General features: G+C 40.9%; 1 protein-coding gene across 1 annotated transcript in view; it reads left to right on the top strand.

Annotated features, from left to right (window-relative positions):
- Positions 1-16,723, top strand: part of LOC122795553 (interleukin-31 receptor subunit alpha-like) — a 1,451,325-nt gene that overhangs the window by 1,327,793 nt on the left and 106,809 nt on the right. The window lies entirely within an intron of this gene.

Genomic DNA, 16,723 nt, shown 5'->3' on the forward strand with positions numbered 1-16,723 from the left:
TGGCTTACGCCACCCCTTTAGTATGGGGAACTATACCCATTATTTTGCTGTGCCTCTGTTGAGGAGTGACACTGAGGTAATCCCTGGGGTATATCTGCGATCTCCCATCCATTGGTCAAGATTTCTCTTGAACAAGGCCAGCGAGGTGCTCTGCCTCACATATACCGGGATTTTATTCCACAGCATAGGGAGTCTTTGGGTGATGAATCTATCCCTCCAGCACGCCCTATTAATAGCCGTGTCGAGGTTTAAGTCTCCCGCCCTTGTGGCTCTGATGGATCTAGTTTTTTGGGGGTGAAGCATATTCATCAAATCGGGGTTGGACAGGGCCTTGTATGTTAGGCAAGGGTCACCTCTGAGTATGCGGTAAGCGCCTGCATAGAGCTGGAGTTCTTTCAGTCGGGCAGCATAGGACAGATGTTTGAGACCCTTTATCCTTTTGGTGAGGAACTTTTGTGGCCTCTCCAGCTGCTGCAAGTGTCGGGTCAGATACATTCCGAATGGGGCATTGTACTCAATCATTGGTCTGATGAGTGATGAGTATAGGGAGACTATGACCTCCCTTGATCTAGATGAGAATCCCTTCATGATAAGGTGGGCAATGTAGAAGGTCTTCCTAACTACTTTAGCTACATGGGTGTCGAATGACAGACTACTATCAACCTGGGTCCCCAGGTCCCTGATAACTTCTTCTGTACTCAGTGGATTGCCACCTATTTGGTAGCTAGGGGTAACCTTGTTTTTCCAAGGGTATGACTATGCATTTTTGGCATTTAACTTTAGGCCATGGCTCTGGCACCAGTTATCCGCTTCTGTGAGACCCTTCTGAAGGATATCTGTGTCAGATGTGTTTTCTACTATGGCGCCAGTTTGCAGTCATCTGCAAACTTTGTCAGCCATAACCCTCCTGTGTTTGCTTGTACTGGAAAAGTAGATGCCAAACAAGAGTGGGCCCAGGACTGAGCCCTGTGGTACACCACTTGTGACAGGCTTTGAGTCTGACATGGCGCCAGCAACTCTGACCCTGTGGGTTCTGTCACTCAGCCAGTTTGCAACCCATCTTGTGATGTATGGGTTAACATTTAAGCTGATGAGTTTTTCAATGATACCCGAGTGGGGTATTGTATCAAAGGCCTTCGCCAGATCGAGGTAGGCTGTATGGACTGCCTTTCCTCATCAATGGCTTTGGTGACTGTTTCAAAAAGTCAACCAAGTTTAGAAGGCATGATCTGCCTTTGACATAGCCATACTGGGATCCATCCAAAGTCTGCAAATTCCTATGTTTTTATTTATGGGGTCCATTATGTTCCTCTCCAGGGTTTTGCAGATAGGGTTTGTCAGGCTAAGGGGCGGTAATTTCCAGGGTCGGTGGAGGCACCGCCTTTGTGAAGTGGGACCACAGTTGCAGTGCGCCACTCCCTGGGTACGTATCCAGAGGTAAGACTATGATTAAACAGCTGTCCTAGCTGTGGGTTTAATTCCTCGTTGAGTTCGTGGAGCACACAGCCGGGGACACCATCAGGTCCCATGGATGCTGTGTTTTTTGCTTTGGAGAGAGCATTTCTCACTTGGGCGTTGGAGATGTTTGGGGGGCTGCAATCGCTTGGTATAGATATCTCTCCTTTTGGGGGGGAGGGGGGGGAGAAGTTTGCACTGAACCTGTCAGCCAGTATGTTGGCAATGTCTGTAGGATCAGTAATCTTCACATCATTTTGAACTAGTTCTGAGCATATCTGGGAGTTTCCTCCCAGGTTTCTAACATAGCTAAAGAAGGCCTTATGATTGTCTTTTGAGTCTTTAGCTATTTTTCTCTCAAAATTTGCTTTGTAGTATTTTTAAATTATAGACAGATTTGTGATAAGTTATAACTATGATACTAAGTTCATAATGTTTTATTTTTATTTTTATTTTTATATATATACATGTACGACATGATTTTTACATCATTTCCTGTTTTTGTAAATAAAACCAGGATGTAGGGAGGCATCCTGGTTTTCTGAAGAAGTCCACGATTAAATAAAGTGGAAGAAAGCTTAATTCATCATTTGCCAAGTGTGGTCTTTCTATCTTTCGCTTCAGCATCTTTCCAGTTTGTCTAGTTTAGTTCGGGTTGCCGAATTCAGATCCGTTTGTTTTTACCTTTTAAAATCTGTTTTACCTTGTCTGTCAGAATTGCCCTCTGTTAGGTCATACTGTGAGCCTGATCTTAACAGCATTTAGCTTGCATCTATAAACACTGCTAAGATTTGATCTCATATTAGGAATGCGTTTAACAAGTTTTGTTTTTCTCTGATTCAGAGAGTAAAAAGAGAGTAATGAGAGAGTAATTCAGAGAGTATTCACAGTACTCCATGCACTTCAAAGTAGTAACTGTGTAAGGATACATAGAAATTCTTATTCTTCTTCTTTCAACTTTTCCCGGTTAGGGGTCACCACAGTGGATCATCTGTCCGCTCATGATTGGCAATGGTGTTTTACGGTGTCGAGTCAGTACTCTGATGATGCCCTAATACGAAAGGGTGAAAGCGCTTAGTGCCGTGTAAAGAACTATTTTTTATCGTTTTTATCGTTTGTGGTCCAGGATTGTTGTACTGAATAAAGAATTTTACTACTACGTTCTAGGATTCAAGGTTCTGATTGTTTGGCTTACGGTGTCAAGTTGCCAGCCCGGTGCCCAACCTTCCATGGAAGGCACACACATGCACGCACTCACGCCTAGGGCCAATTTGGAGTGTCCAATCCACCTACAGCATGTCTTTGGGATGTGGGAGGAAACCGGAGCATCTGGAGGAAACCCATGTGACCACAGGGGAGGACATGCAGACTCCGCACAGAAAGCACCTGCAAAATATACCCCTAGCCTTATGCAGGGAGTCTGTTACCCAGAAAAATATCTTACATTGTTAGCGCTTCTTTTACTTCTTAGACCATGTACTAGCCCCTAGTTATCACCTATCAGGATATATATATATATATATATATATATATATATATATATATATATGTATATATATATATATATATATATATATATATATATATATATATACATACACATATATATATATATATAATATATATATACATATGTGTGTATATACATACACACATACATATGTATGTATATATATATATATATATATATATATATATATATATATATACATACACATATATATATATATATATATATATATATATATATATATATATATATATATATATATATATATATATAAAACACACATACATTTCAAGTATTAATGAAACTATAGTTAGCATAAGAGAGTATTATTATATGAATCATTACTTCGCGTCTACTTTAGACCCTCGAAACACGAATCGCGCGACACATAAAGAGTGAACCACGGATATGTCGAATGTACTAAAGTGCGAAAATGTAAACCTCAAACCGTCATAGTCGGCCAACCCACTACCCGCAACACACTACCTACCCAAACACAATAAAAAAAACACATACATACACTAACCAAATCCCTACTTCTAACCCTAAATTAAAGCATCAATATCTTACTGTTAACCCTACACTAACCCCACATACACAACTGTCTATGCACTACCCTTAACCCCTCCCTAACCCTAAGGTCTGTAACTACCGCACACTTCCCCTACGGAGCTATACCCAAACAAACTAAATATTCCACACACATACACTTAACAAAACCCTACACTAAGCCTTACATACACTGCCTACACAAAACCTTACAAACACTACCTACCTATGCACTTACCTTAACCCCTCCCTCCCTAACCCTAAGGTCCATAACTATCGCACACTTACCTTACGGAGCTATTCCGCAGATGGGCCAACTATGCAATTTCGATATTTTCTCTTTCGCGGTTTCGTTCATTTGATGTATTCGCGGTTCGCTTTTTACATGTCGTGTGATTCAGATTCGGGTTTTACTGCTTTCGAGAGCTTAAAGTAGACCCATTACTTCCAAGCAATCCCAAATAAAATCAAGACCCTTTCCACCAAAGGTAAGCGCCCGATCTGGTGGACCCCAGCCATAAACAAACTTTACAACAAGAGGAGAAAGCTACTACAAGATAGAGCAAAATCCCTAAAAGGGAAGACATCTCTGATCAATACTAGTAAAAAACTACGATCACTCATCAAATCATCCAAGGCCAACTTTGAGAGAAAAATCGCCAAGGACTCAAAAGACAATCATAAGGCCTTCTTTAGCTATGTTAGAAATCTGGGTGGAAACTCCCAGATATGCTCAGAATTAGTCCAAAATGATACAAAAATCACTGAACCCACAGACATTGCAAACATACTGGCAGACAGGTTCAGTGAAAATTTCTCCCCTCCCCTCCCTCCCCCCTAAAAGGAGAAATATCTATCCCAGCAGAGTGTAGCCTCCCAATCATCTCAAATGCCCAGGTGAGAGCTGCTCTCTCTAAAGCTAAAAACACAGCATCAATGGGACTGGATGGTGTCCCCGGCTGTGTGCTACACGAACTCAATGAGGAACTAAACCCACACATAAGGCTGCTGTTTAATCTTAGCCTTACCACAGGATACGTACCCAAAGAGTGGCGTATGGCAACTGTGGTCCCACTCCACAAAGGCGGTGCTTCTACGGACCCTGGTAATTACCACCCCATAAGCTTAACAAGCCTGGTCTGCAAAGCTATGGAGAGGATCATAATGGAACTCATAAATAAAGACATAGGGGACCTACAGACATTGGATCCTACCCAATTTGGCTTTGTCAAGGGCAGATCATGCCTCTTGAACTTGGTCGACTTTTGAAACAGTCACCAAGGCCATTGATGAGGGTAAGGCAGTTCACACAGCCTACCTTGACCTTGCAAAAGCTTTCGACACAATACCCCACTTGGGTATCATAGAAAAGCTCACCAGCTTAAATGTAAACCCATATGTCACAAGATGGGTTGCAAACTGGCTCAAGGACAGAACCCACAGGGTTAGAGTTGCTGGTGCCATGTCAGACTCCAAGCTGGTCACAAGCAGTGTCCCACAGGGCTCAGTCCTGGGCCCCCTCTTGTTCGGCATCTACTTCTCAGAAGTGCAGGCAAACATAGGAGGATTGTGGCTGACAAAGTTTGCAGATGACTGCAAACTGGGCGCCATAGTTGAAAATCCATCAGACACAGATATCCTTCAGAGAGGTCTCATAGAAACGGATAACTGGTGCCAGAGCCATGGCCTTACGCTAAACGCCCAAAAATGTATAGTCATACCCTTTGGTAAAAACAAGGTAACCCCAAGTTACCACATAGGTGGCAATCCATTAAGCACAGAAGAGGTTATCAGGGACCTGGGGACCCAAGTTGACAGTAACCTTTCTTTTGACACTCACATTGCCAAAGTGGTTAGGAGGACCTTCTACATTGCCCACCTGATTATGAAGGGATTCACATCCAGATCAAGGGAGGTCATTGTTCCCCTGTACTCTTCACTTATCAGACCAATGATTGAGTACAATGCCCCATTTGGAATGTATCTTACCCGACACCTGCAGCAATTGGAAAGACCCCAAAAGTTCCTCACCAAAAGGATAAAGGGGCTCAAAAATATGCCATATGCTGCCCGACTGAAGAAACTCCAGCTCTATTCAGTCGCATACCATCTGCTCAGAGGTGACCTGTGCCTGACATACAAGGCCATGTCCAACCCAGAATTAATGGACATGCTCCACCTCAAAAAATCCAAATCCACCAGAGCCACAAGAGCAAGAGACTTAAACCTCAACACGGATATAAATAGAACGTGCTGGAGGGACAGATTCATCACCCAGAGACTCTCTATGCTGTGGAACAGAATCCTGGTCCATGTGAGACAGAGCACCTCGCTGGCTCTGTTCAAGAGGAATCTTGACCAGTGGACGGGAGATCGTAGGTTTACCCCGGGGATCATCTCTGTATCACTGCTGGACAGAGGCACGGCAAACTAATGGGTATAGTATTCTTCAACCTAAGGGGTGGTGAAAGCCACACAACTCTGGCTAGGCTTATAAATGCCCTAGGGCAGATAGCCTAGTATGAACCTATGAGCCTATAATCAAATTGAAATTGCCTATGCAAAAGAGAGAATGTAGCATGATAATTCCATACCACCTCATTAGCCATTTATAGAAAGGATGATATTATTCTTTGTTTTGACAAGTGGATATAAAGTATAGTATATACAGAACACTTAAAAATTGTAACAATGAATAAATAACAAATAATTGATGTTTAAGGAGAGAGAGAGAGAAATGAACAAAGAAAAGAGTTTGACTTTTTCTAACTCAACTGAGGGGAACAATAACTATATATGTTTATAACAGACACATAGTAATATTCATGACTTAACACACTGTTATAGGTTAAAAGTTAAGCAAACAATAATGCATAGGGCCTCTACACCCCTGGAAGGGCATTTATTACACATTAACACACACCCTGGAGGGCATTATAGCACTTACAGAATGGGGTCTCTGTAAATTTGTTGTTTTACTTACTTATTTATATTTGTTATTACTATTATTTTTTTATATATATTTTGGATGTAAAATAGTTCCACTGCCTAATGTTTCAAAGTTGCTGTAGCATATGTAAATGGTGTTAGAGGAAGCATTTTGCATCCAAAATGTATCATTTTTAAAAATATCTAGATTTTTTTTATCTTTTGGTCCCTTACTGCTAAAATGGTTTCTTGCCAATCATTGCATATCAAAGTCACTAAATAATGTCATACATTTGATTTTCAGACTTTATTTCCTTCAGAAAATTCATGTTAACACAAATCCTGTTATTTAAATTACTTTTTAATATTTCTAAGTGTAACATTTAAAATCTGTTTATATTTTGTTTCCTTTGTTCCCCTTTAGTTCAGGCTTTATCCACATTTCTTGAGCTAAAAAGTCATGAAGTACTCAAACTTCTTATCTGCTGCTGCCAATGTTCCATCGATCTCACTGTCTCTCCCTCTGTCACACAGACACCGCACCCCCCCCACACACACACACACACACCTGTACTTCAGAAAATGCATTCTAACTCATCCAATTATTGCCGCAACTTTGTGATTTTTTTAAACAGGAATATCTTCCTGTTTTGAGCCTTTGTTACCCCTTTATTTTATATTTTACTCAGTTAACTTATTTAAGAGATGAGAGGTACATAAACCGCTTTACTGCTGTTGCTGCCAGTGTTGGATTGCTCTCACTCTTCACTCACTTTCTTTGTCACACACAGTCTTCACTTTCATGCACGCATTCACACACAGAAACATAAACACACACACACACACTTTTTTCTATTATATTTAGATAGCTCAATTGTTCTCGCTTTCACTCACATGCACACACACACAGACATAAATACACACACTTTTATTTTTCAGTTTTCTTTTTTTTAATATATTTTACACTCACTAAACAGCAGAAGCATTAGCTGTTCATGTTATTTTCTTTCCTAATAATTCCACACATTCTCTATTTTCTATTTTTATTTTTTGCAGTTGGATTGCGTTTCTCTGTTTTTATATCTTTGTATATTTTTACCCTAGTATGATTGGACCCTTATCTGTTTGTGGAATTTGTCAAGCTTAATAGAATTACAAACTGTATTGTATAGACACTTTTTTGTTTGTCATCCTAGTGGCAACTGCAACAGTCAACATGTTAGTATCACTAAATAACACCTCTGAATAACAAGGTGACGCCACTAATGTGTTACGAGAATTGCTTGTTTGCATTAAATGAGACTGATATATGTTAATGCAATGTCTACAAACAGGAACAAGTTATGTTATGCTGTCAGAGATGTTAATATTACTTACATAATTTGGATTGTGTAACAGTTATTAACATGTTTGTTGTACTGAGGAACAGTATAAAACATGACACTAATTAATGGCGCTGCTGATGTTACAGTGTATGCAGTGGCGCTGCTCATTTTTGGTAAGGAAACAGCCATATTGCATACATAAATACTGTTCGATCTGTCCATGCTTATCTGTGTCTGTACTCCTTGTATTTCTGCTCAAATAATTTCATCTAAACAGGTTCTCTTTTCCCCCTTTAGACTAGGCACTGTCCTGTTGCTTCTATCTCTTCTTAGATTCATAATTATTTATTGTCACTTATACAATGGACAAAACAGTGAAAAAAAAATCAGCAAGTAGGACGTTAAGCATTTCCCTCCTGCACCATCTGATAGAGAAGAAACACTTCACACACTCCTAAACTATATATAACTCTAGAGTCATACAACAATGGAGAAAGGGAAACATCACTTATTTGTTAAAAGTGGCTTCTAATGATAAAACAAAGTTTGATAAAACTGTTGAGCTGTTATCAATCAAATAAAGCAGATTTTGAAGTACTGGTACTGGTATTTTTTCTGGCTGATTTAGTATTTGATGGGTGAAAGTGAGTCAATTATAAGCAAGTAGATTTGGTAGTTTGAGCCAGGATCGTTGTTTTAAAGCCAAAACAATGATGGGATCTGAAATTTGTTACTGTGGCAAACTTCGCAGTTTTACTATAGCAAGTTTCGAGTTTTGCGGGTCAGATTTCTTAATGTTTGAAGCTTATAGTAGAGTAGAGAGAAGATGGTTTCTTACTATAGTGGCCTTTGAAGATTTATTTAGAAAGTGTCGATTTCTGTACAGGGTTCCTATTTTTTGTGAACTTTTTTATGGTCTGTGATATGTGTATGCTGAATTTTATATTATGGTCAATGACCATTCCAAGTAATTTTGTTTTAGAAACTGCAGAAATAATTGTATGGTTTAATGATGAGATATTGAATGGCAGGTGGGTGTCTGCAGCTCTAGTTGGATAGAAGAATATGAGTTTTGTTTTGGTAGGGTTAAGTATAAGTTGTGCATTGTTTAGCCAAGATTTCACAGCATTAAATGACTGCTGGGTGATTTTTTGGAGTTACTGCAGTCCTGGGATGTGAAAGAAATAACAGGAGTGATGGGTATAAAGTTACCATATTGCTTACTGGTAGGTAGGAATAACTGTTAGTTGTAATTACGTTTTGACATGTGGGGTTAAGATTTGAAATATGGGGGATTTAAAGTAAAAAAAAAAAATCCTTGTTTTCCCGCCTTTCTGAACTAGTCTAGTCCAGTTTTCAGGCTTTGTTGAATCCAGGACTGTGGTAAAGGTTCCTGTGTTGCCCATATCATACTTGGATAGTTAGGGGGCCTCCTTGTTCACTGTGAGAGAGGGAACTCTGAGCAGCCTATCTGTCCCTGTAGGAGTGGTCCCAGCCCAGCAACTTGTAGCTCATTGGCCATTTTGGGCTAATTTCTATCCTTTTTGATCTCCCTGGTATAAAAACCGCTTAGCGCGGTTTTGCGCACCATGCAGCGCTGTTTAGCTGCGGTTAAACTATTCCAGGCTCCACAAAGTCGGCACTTCAGTTTTTCCCTTGAAACTTGAAACACTTCAACCCAGCACTAGGAATAAGGCAATTTAAGACCAGCACTTACTAAAACTCACTAAAACTAGCACTAGCTTACAGCTTGCACATCAGCCCTATACTCAGGAGGTATAAGGCTCTTTACTCATCCAATCAGCAGTACAGTCCCAACCATCTATTCAGACATGTTCAAGGGACAGCTTCAGTTGTGCTCTCCGGTCCAGCTAGTGAATCTGGGCATCCTGAGGCAATGTTACAATTGCCTCATCTTCACAGACAACCCTCTCCTCCTCCCAACCAACACAAACATATGTGAGAGATGCAGCTACACAGCCAAACTGGAGGCTAAGCTCTCTCAACCCACGACTGGATCAACCAGTCACAAGGAGAAGGGCAGCACTAGCACCACATTACCAGACTCACATAGACCAGCTATAGCTGCACCAGAAAACAACTCTCAGAAACACACAAAAACATACTCGGAGGCTCTAAATAAGAACCTGCCTAAACAACAGAGACCTCCCAAGCATACACCCAAGCAACCCCCACCCCACAACAGAAACCAGGTAACACATACATCATAATGTCAGTGTGCCAAGCAAAAACAGCCCCTAAGGCTAAATAACACACTAGTAATCGGTGATTCTATCCTCAGGCACACAGACATCCCACTCACTAGACTGAACAAGGAGAAGGTTACCATAAGCTGCCTGTCAGGTGCCAGAATCCGCCACATAACACATGCACTCAGGTCACTCCACAACAAGTACAAATATGACTCTGTCATTGTACATGTTGGTGTGAATGACCTGAGACGTACCTCCCTGGACTACATGAAAAGAGACATGGAGGAGCTCACTGACCATGTAGCCCAGGCTGGTATGACTCTGACTCTGAGTAGCATCCTGCCCTCACCCAAAATGATGCCAGCATATGAAGAAAAAATGATCAGTTTCAACAATTGGTTAAACTACTGGTGTCATTCAAAGGGGATCCAGTACTTGTCAGCCTGGGACGACATGCTTGACAAGCCACGTTGCTTCGCCAGAGACGGCTTGCACCTGTCGCCCCTGGGCTTTCGAATATTGGCCAAGACTCTTGCCGCCCCAATACTGCCTTTTTTAGGCAAGGCTCAAAAGACAAACCCGCCTCCATAAACAACAATAATAAACAAAAACTGAGGGTAATGCTGCTTAACGCCAGAAGTCTAAACCTCAAAATGCACAAACTCAAGGCTCTCCTTAGTATGGAAGAAATCAACATATGTGCAGTGACAGAAACCTAGTTCAAGGCTCCAGAGAGCACCCCAGCAGTACCAGGCTATAACTCCTACCATACCTTTAGGTCCCAAAATCAGGACTGGAACACAAAAGGAGAGGGTGTGTCCATATTCATCAAGAACACCCACACCTCCAGGTTAGTAGCACAGCACAAGGAACCTGAGATCATCCAAGTGCAATTGACAGCGGGTAAATTGACTGTTCAATTTATAGCTTGCTACAGATCTCCCACCTTGTCTCAGGATGCTCACGCAGCATTCCTGAGAACATTGGAAAGTATGAAGATTCTACCCAACACCATGCTACTGGGTGACTTCAACTATCCAAACATTGACTGGGAAAACTACTCAAGCTCAAAAGCCCTAGCCCAATGCTTCCTTGAGTTTATAAACTCAAACGCCCTTGAACAGCTGGTCACCACTCCCACAAGAGGTGACAACATACTGGACCTGGTCATCACCAACATGGGGAACCTATGTTCCACACCTGAGGTAAACTCATCATTGATAAGATCAGATCACAAACTAATCACACTGGACATCCACATCCTGACCCCCCTCCCCCCAGTCAAGGAAATCAAGGTAAAAAACTTCTCTAAAGCCAATTTCACACTCCTCAAGACCGAGGTGGGAAGTTTCAAAGCTCCCAATCAAATGGAAAATGATGACCCATCGGCAGAATCCTATACAAGTGCATTCTATGAACACTTTCAAGAATGCATGGACCGAGCCATCCCAAGTAAAACCAAGACCAACTCCTCAAAAAAGAGGAAGCCAGTCTGGTGGACCCCAGCCATAAATAAACTTTACAACAGAAGGAGGAAACTCCCGCAAGATAGCACAAAATCCCAAAATAAGAAGGCATCTCTGATTAACATCAGTAAAAAACTGCGCTCCTTCATTAAATCATCCAAGGCCAACTTCGAAAGAAAAATAGCCAATGACTCTAAGGATAACCACAAGGCCTTCTTTAACTATGTCAAGAGTCTAGGGGCAAACTCTCAGATATGCTCCGAGCTAGTGCATAATGGCCATAAATACACTGAACCAACCGACATTGCCAACATCCTGGCTGACAAGTTCAGTGCAAACTTCACCCCTCCCTCTCCACCAAAGGGGCTAGCATCCATCCCAAAAGAATGTGGCACTCCAGATATCTCAGACATACAAGTAAAGACAGCCCTTGCAAAGGCCAAAAACACAGCATCAATGGGACCAGATGCTATCCCAGGTTGTGTCTTACACGAACTTCAAAATGAACTAACCCCCCATCTCAAATCACTATTCAAACTCAGCCTGTCTACAGGCTATGTACCCAAAGAATGGCATACAGCAACAGTCGTACCACTCCACAAAGGTGGTGCCACAACTGACCCTGGGAACTATCGCCCTATAAGCTTGACTAACTTGGTCTGCAAAGCCATGGAATGCATTATCATGGAGCTCATTAACAGGGACATTGGGAACCTCCAGACACTGGGCCCCACCCAGTTCGGCTTTGTTAAAGGCAGATCTTGCCTCCTGAACTTGGTCGACTTCTTCTAAACAGTCACCAAGGCCATAGATGAAGGGAAGGTGGTCCACACAGCATATCTGGACCTCGCTAAGGCATTCAACACCATCCCACACTCAGGAATCATAGACAAACTCACCAGCTTAAATATTAACCCCTATGTCAACAGATGGGTTGCCAATTGGCTCTCAGACAGAAACCACACGGTAAGAGTGGCAGGTGCCATGTCTGACTCTAAACCAGTCACAAGCGGAGTCCCACAGGGCTCAGTCCTGGGACCCCTCCTGTTCGGTATATATTTCTCCGAAGTACAGGCAAAGATGGAGGGACTGTGGCTAACCAAGTTCGCACATGACTGTAAATTGGGTGCAATAATTGACTCTCCAGCTGACACAGACATCCTGCAAAAGGGTCTCACAGAGACAAACACCTGGTGTCAAAGTCACGGCCTCAAGCTAAATGCCAAAAAATGCATAGTAATCCCATTTGGGAAAAACAAAGTATCTACAAACTACCACATAGATGGGAATCCAGTAAGTACAGAAGAAGTAATTAGGGACCTGGGTACCCAAGTAGATAGCATGCTCTCCTTTGATAACCACATAGCCAAAATGGTCAGGAAATCCTTCTATGTGGCTCACCTGATCACAAAGGGTTTCACATCCAGATCCAAGGAGGTGATTGTGCCCCTTTACTCCTCACTCATTAGGCCCATAATAGAGTACAATGCCCCATTTGGGATGTACCTCACTAGACACCTGCAACAACTAGAAGGACCACAGAAGTACCTCACTAAGAGGATTAAGGGCCTTAAACAATTACCCTATGAAGCACGACTAAAAAATCTCCAGCTCTTCTCAGTCGTTTATCGTCTTCTCAGAGATGACCTATGTCTGACCTATAGGGCCATGTCAAACCCTGAACTAATGGACGTGCTTCACCTCAAAAAAACGAGATCCCTCAGAATCACTCATTCTGGTGATTTGAACCTATGTACAACAATAAACAGGACATGCTGGAGGGATAGATTCCTGTCCCAGCGACTCCCCACACTCTGGAATAGAATCCCAATCCATATTCGACAGAGCTCCTCTCTGACCCTTTTCAAGAGAAATCTTGATGAGTGGATGGGTAATCGTAAGTTCTACCATGGGATCACTTCAGGAGCCCTGTTGACAGAGGCCCAGGTTACTAATCTAATGGGGAGGCGAAAGCCATCACTCTGTGGCTAGGCGTATAAATGCCCATGGGCAGATAGCCTAGTACTTACCTATGAACCTATGTTTATGACTTATTACACTAAAAGATGTAAAGCAGCAAGTAGTTAAGCAAGTGGGGTGTGATGTATGGGATTTAGTACAATACAGTTTCATTGGATAATTGGAATGATATAAATTTGGATTTGTCTTACTGTGACCGGATTGCTTTACTTTGGGATAGTGGCTATTTGGGAATAACTATAAGCATAGCAGGAGTAGGTAGAAAATAGGGTTAGCGTAAGGGAAGGGAGAGAGCCTGAGGGAAGCAAGGATGAATGGAAAAGGTAGAGCCAGTCCATGTGCTTGTGATCAGAAAAAAACAATCAATAAAATGCTCTGGTTTGAAGGTAGATAGGCAGTTAAAGGAACTGTAGTCCCTTGGTGATTTTTTTATTTTTAACGTATGCAGATTTTACTTATTTGTAAACAACACTCTGGAGAAATCATAACTGACTGCAGTAATCACAAAACAGCTATAGGGAACTTTTGTTTTTCTTATTATTGTCCATTAGCAACAGCTAGGAGAAAAACTACAGCTATAGTTAATTAAGCGTACTATTTTACCCAACAACAACTAAGGGGAGAAATACACTTAGAGCTTATTTATCAAATTTTGTGGGGGGAGTATATAAAACAAAAACTGCTTGATATCGTCCCTGGTGGTGTGCTCTCCAAGTACCCTACTAACAAGTCAGTTAATTAATCAGAGTCTCGGCCATGACTTACATTGATTTTTTGATGCTGTAATTTTCTTTCTTCCAGCACTTTACAGTTCTCAGTCTCTTGAGTGGGTTCGCCAAGTCCAATTAAAATACATTACAGCTGAAATACTGGATATTTTCAGGGGGGGTTGCTAGAGTTGGTGTTCTGTAAAGAGAAGGTATAGAATGAATATGTTTGCTGATACTTACAGTAGTAAAGCTCTATTTAAATAAAAACCTCTCCTCACTTACTCTAAGCACATCTTGTGGCAGCTATGGCATAATACATTATACTTAAAGGGTTGGGAGGGTGGCCTAATGGTTAAGGTGTTTGCCTTACAAGCACAAGGTGCTGGGTTCAAGTTTCACAAGGGATAATTGGCTATGCTTAAAATGGCTCACAAGGGCAGTTAGCTTAGTACTAATCTATGAATCTTAATGTAAACTCTGAACAGTATTTAAGTAAAAGGAACAACCAAGACTTGCAGTAAAATAGAGAGATATACATACAGATACAGTTAGGAAGCTTAAATACTTTATACAGGTCTTATGGGAGCTATGCTACAATACAATATACTTATGGAAATGCTGTCAGTATTACGTAAAAGGAACAATCAAAGAGAAAAACCTTGTAGAAAAGTAAAGAGAATTTAAACATATAGAATCAATTAAAAGCTATGACTTTTAGTTTAACTCATATAACCCAGTCTTGTGGGATGCTAATAGTGTGCCAGTTTACTTAGAATAATTGTGTGACCACCACTAAAACCATTAAACAAGTAAAACCTTAAGTTTCTTAAATGGGGCCTATACGTTATAAACGTAAAACCTAGCCTTAGAGATAATTACTAAAATTGCTGCTTAGTCATTTTAGTAGTATAGCGAGTTATAACATCAGCGTTTCAGAGAAGGCCTGTTAATAAGTATGATAACAGTTGGCATAGAGTCAATATACACAGTTATGTATCATTACCCCTTGTGTCAACAAAAATTCAAATATGAAAGAAGAACGTATGTTAAATGTTATTAATATTCTAAGTCCTGCATTTCACCAGCATGCAATTTAAGGAGCACTGAGAAAATAGCAAGGATACTTACATGGGGAGCACACAGGACCAGCGAAGAGAAGACCAGTATCTGGCTTATTTTTAAAAATGGCACCCAGTCTTTAGCAAGTTTAAATAAAGTAACTAGGTACCTTAGGGGTGGGATAAAGGACTACCTCATTGGTCAAGTGGGAGCTGATTCTTACAGGATAAGATAGAGCCGGCCAGTGTGCTTGTGACTAGAAAAAAATCAATCAACAAAATGGTCTTGGTTGCAGGTAAGTAGGAAGCTGAAGGAACCTTAGTCACTTGGCAATTTCTATTTTTAAAACAAATAGATTTTATTTTTTTGTAAACAGCACTGTGAGGAAATCATAACAGACTGCAGTAGTCACAAAACCGCTGTTTTGTTTTTCTTAGTATTACTTAGTATTACGTATACACTAGCAACAGCTAGTATAGGGAGAAAAACAACAACTCTAGGTAATTAAGCAAACTATTTTACCCAACAACTAAGGGGAGACAAATACACTTAGAGCATATTTATCAGATTTTTGTGAGGGGGGGTAAGTAAAACAGAAACTGATTGATATCGTCCCTGGTGGTGGGCTCTCCAAATCCCCTAATTACAAGCCAGTGACCTACATTGATTTTTTGATGCTGTAAGTGTCTTTCTTCTAGCACTTTTCAGTTTCTAGTAGCTTGAGTGGATCCACCAAGTGCAGTTAGAAAAAATTACAGCTGAAATGCTGGATATGTTTTGCTAAGCAGCTGCAATACTCTTTCCCATCAAAGTTTTTTCATCTCCTTTTTGTAGTTAATTTTCCCTTGCTGTCTCCAGATTTCTTCCTTGCTGACATGCAGGTAGTGTAGTGACTAACCACTAACTGTTTTACCCAAACTGTCAGCTTCCACCATTTCCTTTTCTCTTTTCTCTCTTTACTTAACCTGCTCTTTAGAGTACAAACACCTGGGAATCCTCAGTGGTTCCTAGTCCTAACCCTGTGTGTTAAACTGGCAGAGAATTCTCACAGATATTTCATTAGATAGATCATTATCATACCTTTCTTTTCAGAAGATGTAACTCACCAAGTCATAATTCATAAGGCACAGCATTACCTAGACCTCCCTATACTTCCCCAGAGGCTTTAGCTATCCAGTTTGCTGCTGAATACCTGCTAGTACATTGTCAGCTAAACATGTTAGAATTCCTGTTACATTTTATTACGTTTGATAGGTTTTCCCAATAGACTCAATATGTCAATATTTAAATTCAAGGTGCTAATGTTTGTTATTGCCATTTTAGTAATCTATTAATCAAGTAAGCCCATTAGATACAGCTGCCTGCTTTCATTCACCCTTTTTAAATGACTTGCTCAGAGTCACACAGTACGCAAGGACTACAAGATGAAGCCTGTTAGTGGCTCATAGCCTCAGCTTTCTGTGCAGCACTGACAGACTTCTTACCCTCTACTAAATATATGACAGGGAACGCTAGTTATCTGCGGTTA

This window comes from Protopterus annectens, chromosome 2.part2, assembly GCF_019279795.1.
Source record: "Protopterus annectens isolate FY-2018-M chromosome 2.part2, PAN1.0, whole genome shotgun sequence".
Lineage (NCBI taxonomy): Eukaryota > Metazoa > Chordata > Ceratodontiformes > Protopteridae > Protopterus > Protopterus annectens.